The following is a 13,079-nucleotide window of genomic DNA, read 5'->3' as shown; positions in this document are numbered from 1 at the left end:
CTCCTCCTCCTCCTCCTCCTCCTCCTCCTCCTCTGTCTCTTTCTCTACTGTGTGTGCATCCCGATATACTTTCGTGCACAACATGAGAAGATATTGTGCTAAAATTTACGTCAGAATTTCTTTCTTTCTTACTTTCTTCCTTCCTGTATGTTTTGCGAAGCTGAACTGTATTGGCATTATAGCATAAGTTACTACAAAAATAGTGAAAACTTCACCATTTTCACTATATATATTCGTGTGGTATACGATACAAAAGAAACATTCAATTGCAATAATTCTGTAATGACAGGTAATGGAAATACGAAAAAAATGCGAAAACAATTATCGTAATTTACTCAAAACAATATATACAAAACAATATACACAATAAAAAATATATACAAATATATATAAAACAATATATCATGCAAAATGTAACATGAAGATCTGAGTAGAACTTTTTGTAAATTTGCTGCGTAAATATAACCAAAAAATTTTCATTTTATTGCACGATATAAATTTAACCATACAGTACGTTTGCTTCATAAATATGATTAAAAGAGATGTTTCCATCACCGATTGTCTCACGTTACGATAAACATAAAAGTCTATTTAAGTAAGTTCTTTCATTTAAATACAATAAGTAATATTTCTATGTAATACGTTTATAAAGTTACATAGAATTAAGCAATATCGATGTGATGTTTTCTCGTGAAGAATCGCGGTTTTAAGAAAGCTTGTCTGCCTCCCTTCCCTTCCTCTTTCTTTCTCTCTCTCTCTCTCTCTCTCTCTCTCTCTCTCTCTCTCTCGTTCCTTGCATTTCGCGTTCTCACAGAGATTCGAATTTCCCGCAACGGTCTTCTTCGCGCAGCCGCGACGACGACGGGCCGCATAATTCGTGTCTCGACCCTTCCGAACACTAACGCCTGACCGCAATTGGTCGGAGGAATCGCTTCCGCGTAATTATTTGGACGAAACTCGACTTCCTCGCGATGCCTAGCGAACCCAAACAAGATGCTCGCCCCCTCTCCCTCCCCCTCTCTTCCACCGTCAAACTTCCCCGTGAATTCTCACGAGCGCGGCCGGCGATGCAACTCATCGCGGAAACAAAGGATTCGCGCCAAAGTGGACGCAGTACCCGGCGGGCGAACGCGGGGGCGGGCAGGGAGGGATCGGTAGGTGCCCCACGAATCGCGCGTGTGTACACCCGGCCGACCAAAGTCACTTGTTGCTGTCCGGTTTCGGACCTAGAGGTATTTTACTGTTGGTCCGTGGGGTCCCTCACCGCGTAACAACGCGAGAAAAATCGGGCGCGAGGGCAAAATCGGCTTGACGAGCCGCGTACGCCTGCACACACGCACGCACACTTGCGCGTTCGGCGGCGCAGTTTGCCTGCGCGCTGCTTTTCGTCCGTGTATAGGGTGCCTGATTTCTTTGGAATCTCTGAAAACTACTATTGAAGGATATTATTCATTATTATATCCCGACGATCGTGAAACTTTTTACTGACCGGTTTTTCCACAATCGACGGGTTCCCCGGGGTTCTGGAATGTGACCACGGTCAAATTGAAATTTAACAAAAAGTGACCGGACAGTGTCGAATTACAGTGACGGTGAACGTTCGTCTCGAAAATGAAGACGAGCTACCCTGTATACATTGTGTGCGTGTGTGCATGCATTTAGCGCATGCGCAGTCTCTCTTTCGCTCTCCTCTCTCTCCCTCTCTCTCTCTCTCTCTCTCTCTCTCTCTCTCTCTCTCTCTCTCTCTGAGATACCGCAAGTACGTCGTGACGACGTTACGAGCATCACGTACGAGTGCCGGTCACACGCACGTTTACAAACGACGATGACGAAGAAGAGAACGAGGAGGACGATGATGATGATGACGACGACGACTACGAGGACGACGAGGACGACGAGGAGGACAACGACGACATCGACGACGACGACGACGACGACGACGACGAAGAAGACGGAGTACGCGACGACGACACGCATCGTAAAACACGCATATCTGGTGTAGGTGCGTAACGGTTCGTGTTAAGGGTAGGGACGCCAAAGACGCGCGAGGAGGGGATCTGGGGGCCAACGGAGAACGAGAAAGAGAGAGAGAGAGAGAGAGAGACAGAGAGAGAGAGAAAGACAGAGAGGTGGAGAGGGGGCGACGGAGGGCTTTCGCAGCGTTAAACCCACCCACACAGGCGCGCGATATCGGAAATGATATAAAATTGCGTCGAGCGCGCCGCTGATATTTAAATTGGTTCGCTAAACCACGGATTAATGCACGCAACGACGTCCGAGCCCACGCACGGGCTTCGAAAAAGAGTGCTGCGTGAAAAAATATTACGCGGCTGAATTGTGAGACGCGGCCGGCCGTTTTACTCTCTTTTCAGCGTGCAATAAAAAAACTTTTCTCGAGGCGATCATTGTGACGTGTTCTGAAACGTCCGACTGTCGCGAAAAATCGCACGACTTGTAAAATCGCGAAATTTAAGATATCGAGATTTTCGGGGACCCAGCGGTTCGCTGGATAATTGGTCTTATAATTAGTAAAAAATTAGTGATTAGATGATCCCAATCATTATTAGGGTTAGTAGAAAACAGAGATAATTGCGCGGATAGATTGCTAGTTGAAGTACTGTCAGAGCACTACACACTACTTCTATCGCTATTACTACTATTACTACTGCTACTACTACTACCACCACCAGTATCTTCACCACTATTGATTCCTAAAAAAAAATGTTAGCTTACTACTAAAGACACATGAAAAAAGACGTATATAATATCCGTCAGTGTGACAATTACCGACGTATATAAATTTGCCAACGAGTTCATTTTACTACATTAATTATTCTGTTCAATCAGTAAAAGAAAATAATCGATCTCCCGGTGTCACGTCTCAAAACGCTTTTGCGCGGCACGTTTCGCACGCTACGTCCGCCTGACAGAAACTTAACAGAAAGCTCCTCAACAATAATTCAAACGTAAACAAGTCAATTGATAGAAAAGCAAAGTAGTTGAACAAAAATGCCGGGCAACTCGTCGTACGTATAAAAGGAGCGAATCTTTCGTAGGCCGTCACTGCCGCCGCCGTTGTCCTCGCGCAATATCCCTCGTTCGTATTCCTCGGCCCGTACGCGCCAGAGACCAGTCGAAATTTCTCCCTCCCGCGCCCATATACCGACACAAAACGAAAAAAGAACCATCCCCCCGCAGCAGGTTAAGCAGCCGAGCCGAGCGCGGCTTAGTTGGCCGTCCCAAATCAGAGTTCTCGGCGGACTCGCGATAACGCGTCGCGCTTGGCAGACGATGCGATTTCTCGCGACCCGACAATACCTTCCTTATTGTTTATCGTGCGCACGACTTTTTGAATTCGCGCACCGTCTGATTCTCGGACCAATCGCGAATTTCGTTCGTTTATCGTGCGCTCGATCTCGCCGCGTTGTTAACGATTGCGACCAGAGATGCTGTACTGTCACCATTACATATCCACAAGCAAGTCACGAAATTCACGAGACTGAAGGGTCTCTATGGCACTTACTCAAGTTCATCAATGCAAACTCATCTCGACAGATAACAGGAATCGATACCCGAACTCAAAGATCTGAATTCACGGGCGTAAATGTGTGCCAATCAAAAACGCTCGTTCGGAGGATTGTTGAGAGACGAACCAAACGGACGGACGGACGGACAGGCAGCCAGCCGGCATCGGCAGTGCGGCGGCGGCGGCGGCGGCGGCGGCGGTGGCGGCGGCGGCGGCGGTGGCGACGGTTGGTGGCGGGTCCTTTCGGAGCCGGAGCCCACTCTCGCGGATAAAAGCCGCGCTGACGGAAACGGAATAAATGCGTGGTTTAAGAACCTGTTTCCCACACACACACACGCTGCGTGCGTAAGTGTCGAGCCTTGGAGAAAGGAGCGGATTTTTCGGGGAGGGACGCGCCTGTCGTTATCCCGGTCTCTCTCTCACACGTCCCGACGGCGACGCCGGCGTCGGCGTCGGCACACGACGAACACGCTTCTCGTCTGGCGCACCGCGAAACTCGTGAAACTTTCGCAGCACGATACGTGCATGCCGTGCTCGAGGACACTACCGTGCACCGCCGCCGGCAAACGCAAGAGGCGTTGACGGCGGATGGCAGCGGTGGCGTGGTGGTGGTGCTGATAGTAGTGGTGGTTGCGACGACGCCACTGGTAGTAACGGTGGTAGAGTAGTGGGGCGGAGGGTAGTGGTGGAGGTGGCGGAACCGGAGGTGGTGGAACCCGCGGTGACGGTGGCGGTACCTTCACCGTCCCGCCGATGATGGCGAGTACTGATGAACGCGGATCAGAACCACGAAAATGCACGCCGATTGTCGTATTATCATTTCGTCACCTCCCCGTCGCCGTATCATTGTCCCGTGAAGGCCCCTATATACGACAATTCGCACGCGAAGAAACACCCGAGCTACTTGTTGGAGGGAACCTTACAATTCCATCTCTTCCTCCAGCTGGGGTGGAAGAAGCTCGTTTTCGTTGTGGCGAGAATCTAATCTGCTCAGCTGAGAAACACTCACTTCTTTCACTTTTCGTTACAACAAATTGCTAAGTTTTATCAGATGTTTAAATCAATGTATATCCCTTGCATGTAGATCCCCTGCACACACTCATCGCCACAATTGTGGTATCAACATTGGCTTCTTAGGTAGTAGGCTACACCCGATGTTTCTGTAGGTTTCCTCCAAAGACGTTTTTAAGTTTTTGCTGACAACTCCTCCAAAGATGTTTTTAAGTTTTTGTTGATAACTTTGCGTACCGTATAGAGAAAGCATTTGTTTGTGTGTGTGCTGATACAACTTGATCGAATAACTTATTAACCATTTACTTCAAACTTAAGAGGGTCTGCGGTAGACTAAAAATATTGAGTAGCTTTGAAACAAATTTCTATAGCAATGAACGTAACAATAGCAACAATGGCGATTGGCAATATTGATATTGTTATCGATGTTGTTATTGTTGGTATGATATGGTATGTGCTATTATCAAAAACCCCCGAACGCGCGAAGGAAGCATCTTCTTGCTTAACTTCTCGCTCACCCTATTTCTTTCTCTCTTCTTTCTTCTCTTTTTCTCCTCTCTTCTTTCCTCTCTCTCTCGCTCTCTCTTTCGGTCTCTCTCTTTCACTCTCTAGCGACCCGTTTCTTCTCTCCTGTTTTTCTCTCTCTCCCTCTTCGTCGACGAGCCAAGTCGAACTCACCCGAAAGAGGACGAAAGTGATTTTATGCTCCTTCTCATTGTGCTCTTCAAGTTCGCTAGCGATTTGGTCGAAATCTTCCCGACAAACCACGTAAAATCTCCGACTTATCTAATCCAAAGACCTCTGATTTCCACTTGTATCTTTCTTTTTCTATTTTCTTTCACTTCTTTTCTTCCTTCTAAGTTGGGGTGTTTAATAACTATCGCATTCGCCCCATGGGTCGTCGTTAGGTATATACAGCGTCATTTTCCGGGTTTCCCAAGTGGAGCTTACTCATGATGTCCAGTAACACTCTAGTAGCAACCATTGCTTTCACATACGTCTTCGAAACATATAAAACGTTTCGAAAATGTTTCTAAACGATATGTGTTATCTGGGAATACTTTTTGTCTTACGCAAAAATCACGAAACATTAGTTCACACACCAGTCGCGTTATTTCACTTCCAAATTCCACAATCATAATAACACCCTCTCCCTCTCTTGCTGTCCCTTTATTTACCCTTTCTCGCACATATTTGCACACGCAGCCCTCACGTTCTCTCTCTCCTCTTTCTTTCTCATTCCCTATAAACTAGACACATTGAATAACGAAAGTCCACGACGCCAATCCCACAGCCCAACGGAGAGGAAGATGTTGTACATTATATACCTTTGGTTTGGCGGGCTGCTGAGTTGCGGTGATAATGATGATAACGTGCGTATTCACTGTGCGAACACACTCAGTCACAGTAGTCTTTGTCCGATCGCGGACAACAAAACTTGGTTCCTTTACTTGTTCGCTTGCTGCTCAGCAAGCCCGCTCGTACGCAGCTGTCTATTCGTTTCGCGGGCTGGCGTCACATTCGACGACTCGGCCGATGTCGGGACCTCTCGGCTATCAAAGTCCGTCCTCCATCACAAGCGGGAACACACCAACGCGTCAGGACTTCGCCCAGGACCACAGTTGGTGGGGAAGGTAAAGAGATTGGTAGGAGAGAGAGGCAGTCCTTACTGGAGAAAAGAGAAACGACGAGCTCGTGCTCTTAGCGACCCGCTCCGCGATGCACGTGTCTCACGGTTAATAGTGTGCAGGGGAAGGCTCTTCGGGGAGGAGCCCATGGAGAGAACAGGGGTTGAAGATGGTACGCAAGCGCGCATAACCTCTGCGAGCGAACAAGCCAGCGAGTAAGCGAATGAGCGAGCGTCGGAAGAACGACATGCTCGCTCGAGTGACTTCTTTCTTCTTCGTTCCGCGATCGCTCGAGCTAGTCTTCGACGATCTCTACGGCGAGTCTTGCGAAGACTCAAGAAGCCGAAGGCTGTGTGTCTCTGCTGCTCGCCGGGAGCTGCGCGTATCATCTCGCGCCGGTCCGCACACGTTCGTCCGCTCTCTCTCTCCTCTCGAGGAAACGTAGCAAGATGAGAACCACTAAAAATCTATGATTCTCGCAGTTGTAAGAATCGGAGAGAAAAAAGTTCGGAAGCTGCAGGAGGCGTTGCTAGGCCGGGATTCGATCCAGGATCTTTCGATCCAGGATCTTTCCGGGCGATTGCTCTTACCACTGAGCTATGCAAGCTCCCGTTCTAACACATTCTCTCATTTCTTATTAGATGTTATTGTTTGTCAATATGGCGCGTATTACCTCAGTTCACTTTTATATCCTACACAATATTTTTCTTTTCTTCTTATTTTTTTTAAATGTGTCAATAGTACACAGTGTTCCTAAGCGGTCACCCACTGAATACTGACCATTCTCAATGTTTCTCGACTCTAGTGACCAGACGATTGTAACTTTGGGAAGTGTTCTCTTTCTCATTGGCGAACGTAGTTTTTCGGCTTGCCATTCGCCAATCCCATGCGAGATCTTCACACAATCGTCTTTTACCCCCCATTGTATTTACCCTCCCACGCGCCGATCTTCGCGCGAAATTACGCCCCAATTTGCGAGACGCGAGCTTCCTTTTCCGGTACTCGTAAAAGAAAAAGATCATAAAAGGCGTCTCTAGTAACTTTGACCCTCGAGCAACCAATGGCGGCGGCAGCAACCCCTTCCACCCTATCCTCGAGCTAACGATTTATTTCAGCGACCTCTCGAATTCGATATCAACGACTTTTCGAGCCTCGGGGCGAGACTCATCATTCCCGCATCCCGGTAACCTTTGCCGCGAATTTCTTACCTTCCACCCCCTCGAGCGAACGAGCGTGCGATTTCGAAAGTCAGAAAGTCGCGCGCGCGTTGATGGACAGGTTGGCGCGAGAACGGTGAGGCGGAAGTTCGACGGCATCGAATCGCCGCGTTCGGAGCCGCGCTTACCATGGCGATAATCCTGTCGAGTTTTTCGACGCGGAAACCTCGATCTCCCTGCGTGCGTGTCGTTGCCCCTGCTTCTCACGAGGGTAACTAGATGTTTATCCGAGACGTTCGTGCGCAAGACGCGCGCACAGATACGGGCGTCATTTCTTTTTCCTTCTTTTTTTCCAACGAATACCGCACAAACGCTCTCGCTGCGGGTACATTCATCGTTTTTCTGGAGATTCAAAGCCAGATGTCGATTGGACTCTCGTGCGAATCGCGTCGTTTTATTATCATCATTTCGGACGCGAGACATCGTCTCGCCGAGATGTTGCGCGCGTTGCAACTTAAAATAATCTATAAGAGGTCAAAAGGATCGAAGTTAGCGCGTGGATCGTAGCAAATGTACAAAGTGTCTCGATATACGAAGAAAATTTTGTGGTATAAATTACATTAAAGATAGAAAGAGAAAGAGAGAGGAATAAGGCTATTAAGAGCCGATGCTGGATGTTTATTGCAACGAATGGTATATGATATAAATGAAGAAATGATATATGATAATGATTCATCAATTTAATAAGACAAAAAATTTAAACGTCAATAATTGTTTAATAAACAACGATTAACTTTAAACCATCTGGAAGTTATTTACAAGGAAACCCACACAAGTGTCCGCCTCCGATTTTCATGAACTTGTAATATGTTGTACTTTAAATCAAAATAACAGATACGATTTTTATTACGTGTGCCCTTTCGCAAGTTTAGGGGTGAAATACCCTTTTGAAGAAACTGTTTCTTCAAACTATTTAACTTTTATTCAAAATATTTTTCTATCTCTATAGTTTTCATTATATTCCCTTCGAATGAAAGAAACATTACAATATTTTTTAACCAGTTGTTTTCGAAGGAGTATTTCACCCCCTAAACTTGCGAAAAGGCACATATAATAAAAAACGTATCTGTTATTTTGATTTAAAGTACAACATATTACAAGTTCATGAAAATCGGAGGCGGACACTTGTGTGGGTTTCCTTGTAAGTAACTTCCAGATGGTTTAACGTTAATCGTTGTTTATTAAACAATTATTGACGTTTAAATTTTTTGTCTTATTAAATTGATGAATCATTATCATATATCATATATATTAAAAATGTAGATATGGTATAGACTAGCATAAAAAAATTACATTTTTGGGGAAGAATGGCGTTGTTGGCTGTTAAAATGTACGTGCATAAATGTATATTTGTTAATAACTAAATATAATGTTCACGCATTCGATAATACCCAACAATACTTCAGGTCAGGATCAGATCAGGTTATTTATAAAGGATGGAGGCCGAAACCCATCCAAAAATGTACTTTTTAATTTTTTTTATTATCAACAAAACTTAGAAATTCATATAGTAGCATGTTGAAAGCTGCTTACAAACTATGATAAATAGGCAAAACCTCTTACGTTTTTCAAATATCTTTTTTTTATAACTTTCAAGACTCCTGAGTACTTGTATCGTTCATATCTGTTTAATAACGTTAAGGAAAGAAGCAAGGAAATATATGCTAAAAATTCTTGCGAAATACATTGAAATAAAAAGATACCTGTAAAACATATGCATATTTTTGTTAATAATTTTTTCGTTAATAATGAGCGACAGATAAAACTCTCTGTATGTTGCTCAGAATCGTGACTCTTATAATGTATGACAAGCTTAAGGTCATAGCAAAATAGATCCTTTTTTTTATAAAGATAACATAATTTTTATTAAAATCGTTCTGGTGGACGAGAAAAAGACACGAGATTCTTTATGTTAAGAATTTCTACATACTTTTCATAGAGACAGGTAGTTATTCATCGGCTGCGTGTGCTCTTTATATAACAAAGCAACCAAAATTTGACTTCGAGAGAAAGATATCAAAGCCATCTAGTGGACGTTCGAAGCGAGAAGGCTTGCAACAAGCGACGCTGAGTTATGAATCTATGAATATTACTATACAAGTATTGTAACGCTTGAAGCATGTATTTTAAATTAAACTGTGGACGTTAAATTAAAAATTATAAATAATAATACTTGTAGTTCAATAGGTTATATTTTAAAACTTATTATTTTCACATTGCGATTTTCGTTGTAAACGTGATATAACGTCTTGCTTCTGTACTAGATATAATGATGCGGCAAAATATATATCAGGAAGTCGCGCACGAGAAAAATGATATCTCGAGGAACGTGTTGAATATTCGGTACAAATAAAATTAACGCAAAACTAAATCGCTATGGCGAAACGTCGATGGATTTCGCGCGCTCGTCGCGAATTTCCAAGCTCCACCCCGCGTTTTCAATCCGAAAATGCTCGAACCGGAAGTGGAAGTGGTACCGACAACACGGCCACCGCACACGCTTTCTCTCTCTCTCTCTCTCTTTCTGCGGTCCGCGCATGAGGTCGCGCGCAATCGAAGCGATCTCTCCCGCCGAATCACCCAGTCGCCGAGGATCCCAGTAGTCCAGGGCCAAGTTCAATGGAAATCCCTTCTGCCCGACTTTCCCAGATCCCCACTGGCTGTCTCTCGACTTTCGTGCGTGTGGCTCACTGCTTCCCAGCCGTATGCATGCATGTACGCACGCACGTACGCACGCACGCTTGAACGAAAAGCTCTCGGCTAATGCGCAGAGGTCCGATTAACATGACAATAGCGGTCGCATGCAGATATAAATTAATACGTATTCTTCTTAGGCGGTAGGACGACGACGACGACGGATCGCATGGTGTACAACCGGGTGTCCCTTTCTGTGCGTAATGACGCGGTCGCTTGATAAATCACCTTCGGCCCCGACTAACGAGATCGCGCGTCCTTTGCAAAAAGAAATTTCGCGGTAATCTCTTTCTGTCCATCCTGGTCCCCCTTCCGTCTCTCTCTCTCTCTCTCTCTCTCTCTCCCCCCCTCTCTCTCTCTTTCTCTCTCTCTCTCTCGGTTTCTTCTTTATATTATTTTAATAGCAAGAATTTCAGATATTCTATGGTTGTTTTGTCTGTAGGTCACGACAGAATGAGTCAATTTACCGAAACCTACCAAAGCTTACTAAGGAAACTAAAGAGAAAATTCTCTACCTGAGTATATATAAGGTGTCCGACCAAACACCTTATATATTGACTGCTGAACAGTGCAAGTGTATACTCACGAGTAAAAATTCCCAAGTGCTTGACTCCGTTTTAAATGACACTTTGTGAGTTTGTAGAAATAAAAATATTTTATACGTATTTTTTTTTATCAGTTGAAAAATATGTTTAGGGGGTGAAATCAGCCCTTGAAAATGATCCAGATTTTCGTTTTTTGATTATAATTTTTGAACGAAGCATGATAGCAAAATTTCATAAAAATATAAAACAAAATTTTGAGAGTTACTCAGTGGTATAAACAATAAATTTTTTTGCAAAAACAATATGTCATGAAAATAAATTTTTAAATTTTTTCACTAGTGTACATGAAATTTTTCCCAGATGGGAAGATGGTTATTTATAGAAAAATTTGTTATAATGCAGTTTTGTTCCTATATATTAGAAAGGAACGGAAGTGTATTTTATTTCACTGCGCGCGACTATACACCTGCAATCCACTGCGATCCAATGTGTCGATTATGCATCTATCATACAGCACTAACGATCGCGAATTCACCGTATGTATTAATTAGATATGGCGCCGAATTATTAAACTTTAGAATACTCGGAAATAGGACAGTGAAGAAAATTGAAACAAAATGCAGAATAATCGAAATTTAATATTTCATTTACACATGGAAAAAAAGATTTGGTTGAATTAACCAAATATCTGGTCGAATATGAACGATCCAGAAATTTCGATTGAAGTAACCCAAATTCTGTTTAAGTTAATAAGATTTTTGGTAGACTAATCAAACATATCTGGTTATTTAACTAGACATTTTTGGTTAAATAACTAAACATTTTTGGTTAATCTACCAAAAATCTTTTTAACTTAAACAGAATTTGGGTTACTTCAATAGGAATTTCTGGATCGTTCATATTCGACTAGATATTTGGTTAATTCAATCAAATCTTTTGTTTTCGTGCAGTTTTTATATTTTATGTATTTATGGATTGTATTCGCTGCAATAAGGATAATCGTTGAAAAATTGTCTCATACATAAAGACTTGCGACATCATGCACATATTATTATTGACAACTGATCACAATTATCGCAACCTAATTAACACATATTCAGTCGATAAAAAAAATACATATAAAATATTTTGACCTCCTTTATAATTTTTTATAAAGTTTTATTTGAATCGGAGTCGGACACTTGGGAGCCTTTCCTTGTCAATCCTGTAGATGTCTTACCATTCATTAGATCGAGTCATTAGACAGTCACGTGCTTATTACTCCAAAAAACGACAACATTGCTCTCTGAATTAGCCAATTCCTTAATCATTATCACAGAATCCGCAAAATAACACAAGACTTCCCGCTGTTTTTTCTTCTCGCTCCTGAAAGGAGCGTTGTGTCATAAATTTTGAAACACCTTATATATTCGCAATGATTCTCCAATCTCTTGAAGAATAACGACAACGTGATATTTCGGCGTAATTTTTTTCGGAATTATGAAATTAAAACTATATAAAATGTTATTTTTATTATGGGATCCTGATGTCAGAGTAATATTAGTTACAATAAAAAAGCACCTTTGATTAATGTAGTTTGTCAACGTTACCAGATTCTCGAGATTTGAGAACCACTACTTTTCTTACTAAGTTCAACAAAGGGCTTACTGAGGAACAAATTTAAAATTTACCTGCACCGACAATGGAAATATGGATCAGCTAAAAGATAAAATTCCAAGAACTTAGAAGACCTAGCTTATTGTGTCTATTGTGTCAAATATGTGTGGGACGGCACCTTTTTCTACGGAGTACATATTATTTAAAAATATGCTCGAACCTTTAAAAACTTTTAAAAACCTTTAAAATATCCTCAAACAATTATTAAACATTACATTAGGAAACGATTCGGAAACATACGTAAAACCAATACGTGTTACTAGAGTCATAATTTATATTTCTCTCCAACATCGATTCCTCTCCGTCATCTAGGTAAAAATTACATAAGACGCACATCTTTTTCGACTCGGGTAATCGAGGATCTCTTCAGATTTCATTATGGATCTTAATGATTATCGTCGTGGATAATCGTGTATCATCGCGGAGCGGCAGCGAACGGACTATGTTCGGTCTTTCGATTGAATCGCTACGATCTCGCGGTTCAATCTCGCGCCATGTGTGCCGCGCGTTGCGTCAAATACAGTGGCGAAAGCAGCTGCAACGCCGTGACACGCGTCCATTGTTGGCATTACGTGGGTATCGAAAAATGAAAGATCGTCCCTCGTATTCCCGCCATTGCAAGAATTCCCGCCAACGCAAGAGAAAAAGAGAGGAGATTTTTCATCCGCGGATAAATCATTCTCACGCCCCGATCGTTATTCATGTTACTTTTTAATTGTACGTTAAATTTCGCGCTTTCTTAAATAATGAATGTTGTTTTGTTCGACCGAGTGTTTGAGTATTCGGGGTGGGAGGAAGAGGG

At 43.0% G+C, this 13,079-nt stretch overlaps 1 protein-coding gene across 3 annotated transcripts in view; it reads right to left on the bottom strand.

Annotated features, from left to right (window-relative positions):
• LOC116852409 (DNA N6-methyl adenine demethylase-like) overlaps positions 1-6,180 on the bottom strand; it is an 80,745-nt gene extending 74,565 nt beyond the window's left edge. Inside the window, exon 1 of one of the 3 annotated variants that reach the window (XM_032832737.1) lies at positions 5,866-6,180. The gene's annotated coding sequence lies outside the window, so the exon portion shown is untranslated. Of the gene's footprint in view, positions 1-3,523; positions 3,815-3,841; positions 4,109-5,865 lie in introns of those variants that run through there. The other 2 variants (XM_032832736.1, XM_032832734.1) reach the window with 2 other exon arrangements.
• Positions 6,181-13,079: the final 6,899 nt, after the last annotated feature.

Source organism: Odontomachus brunneus, unplaced genomic scaffold (genome assembly GCF_010583005.1).
Source record: "Odontomachus brunneus isolate Ranch 3 - 2012 unplaced genomic scaffold, Obru_v1 Obru_scaffold_222, whole genome shotgun sequence".
In the NCBI taxonomy this organism is placed as follows: domain Eukaryota; kingdom Metazoa; phylum Arthropoda; class Insecta; order Hymenoptera; family Formicidae; genus Odontomachus; species Odontomachus brunneus.
The sequence above is the reverse complement of the archived record's forward strand: the minus strand, read 5'-3'. Positions and strand labels throughout refer to the sequence as shown.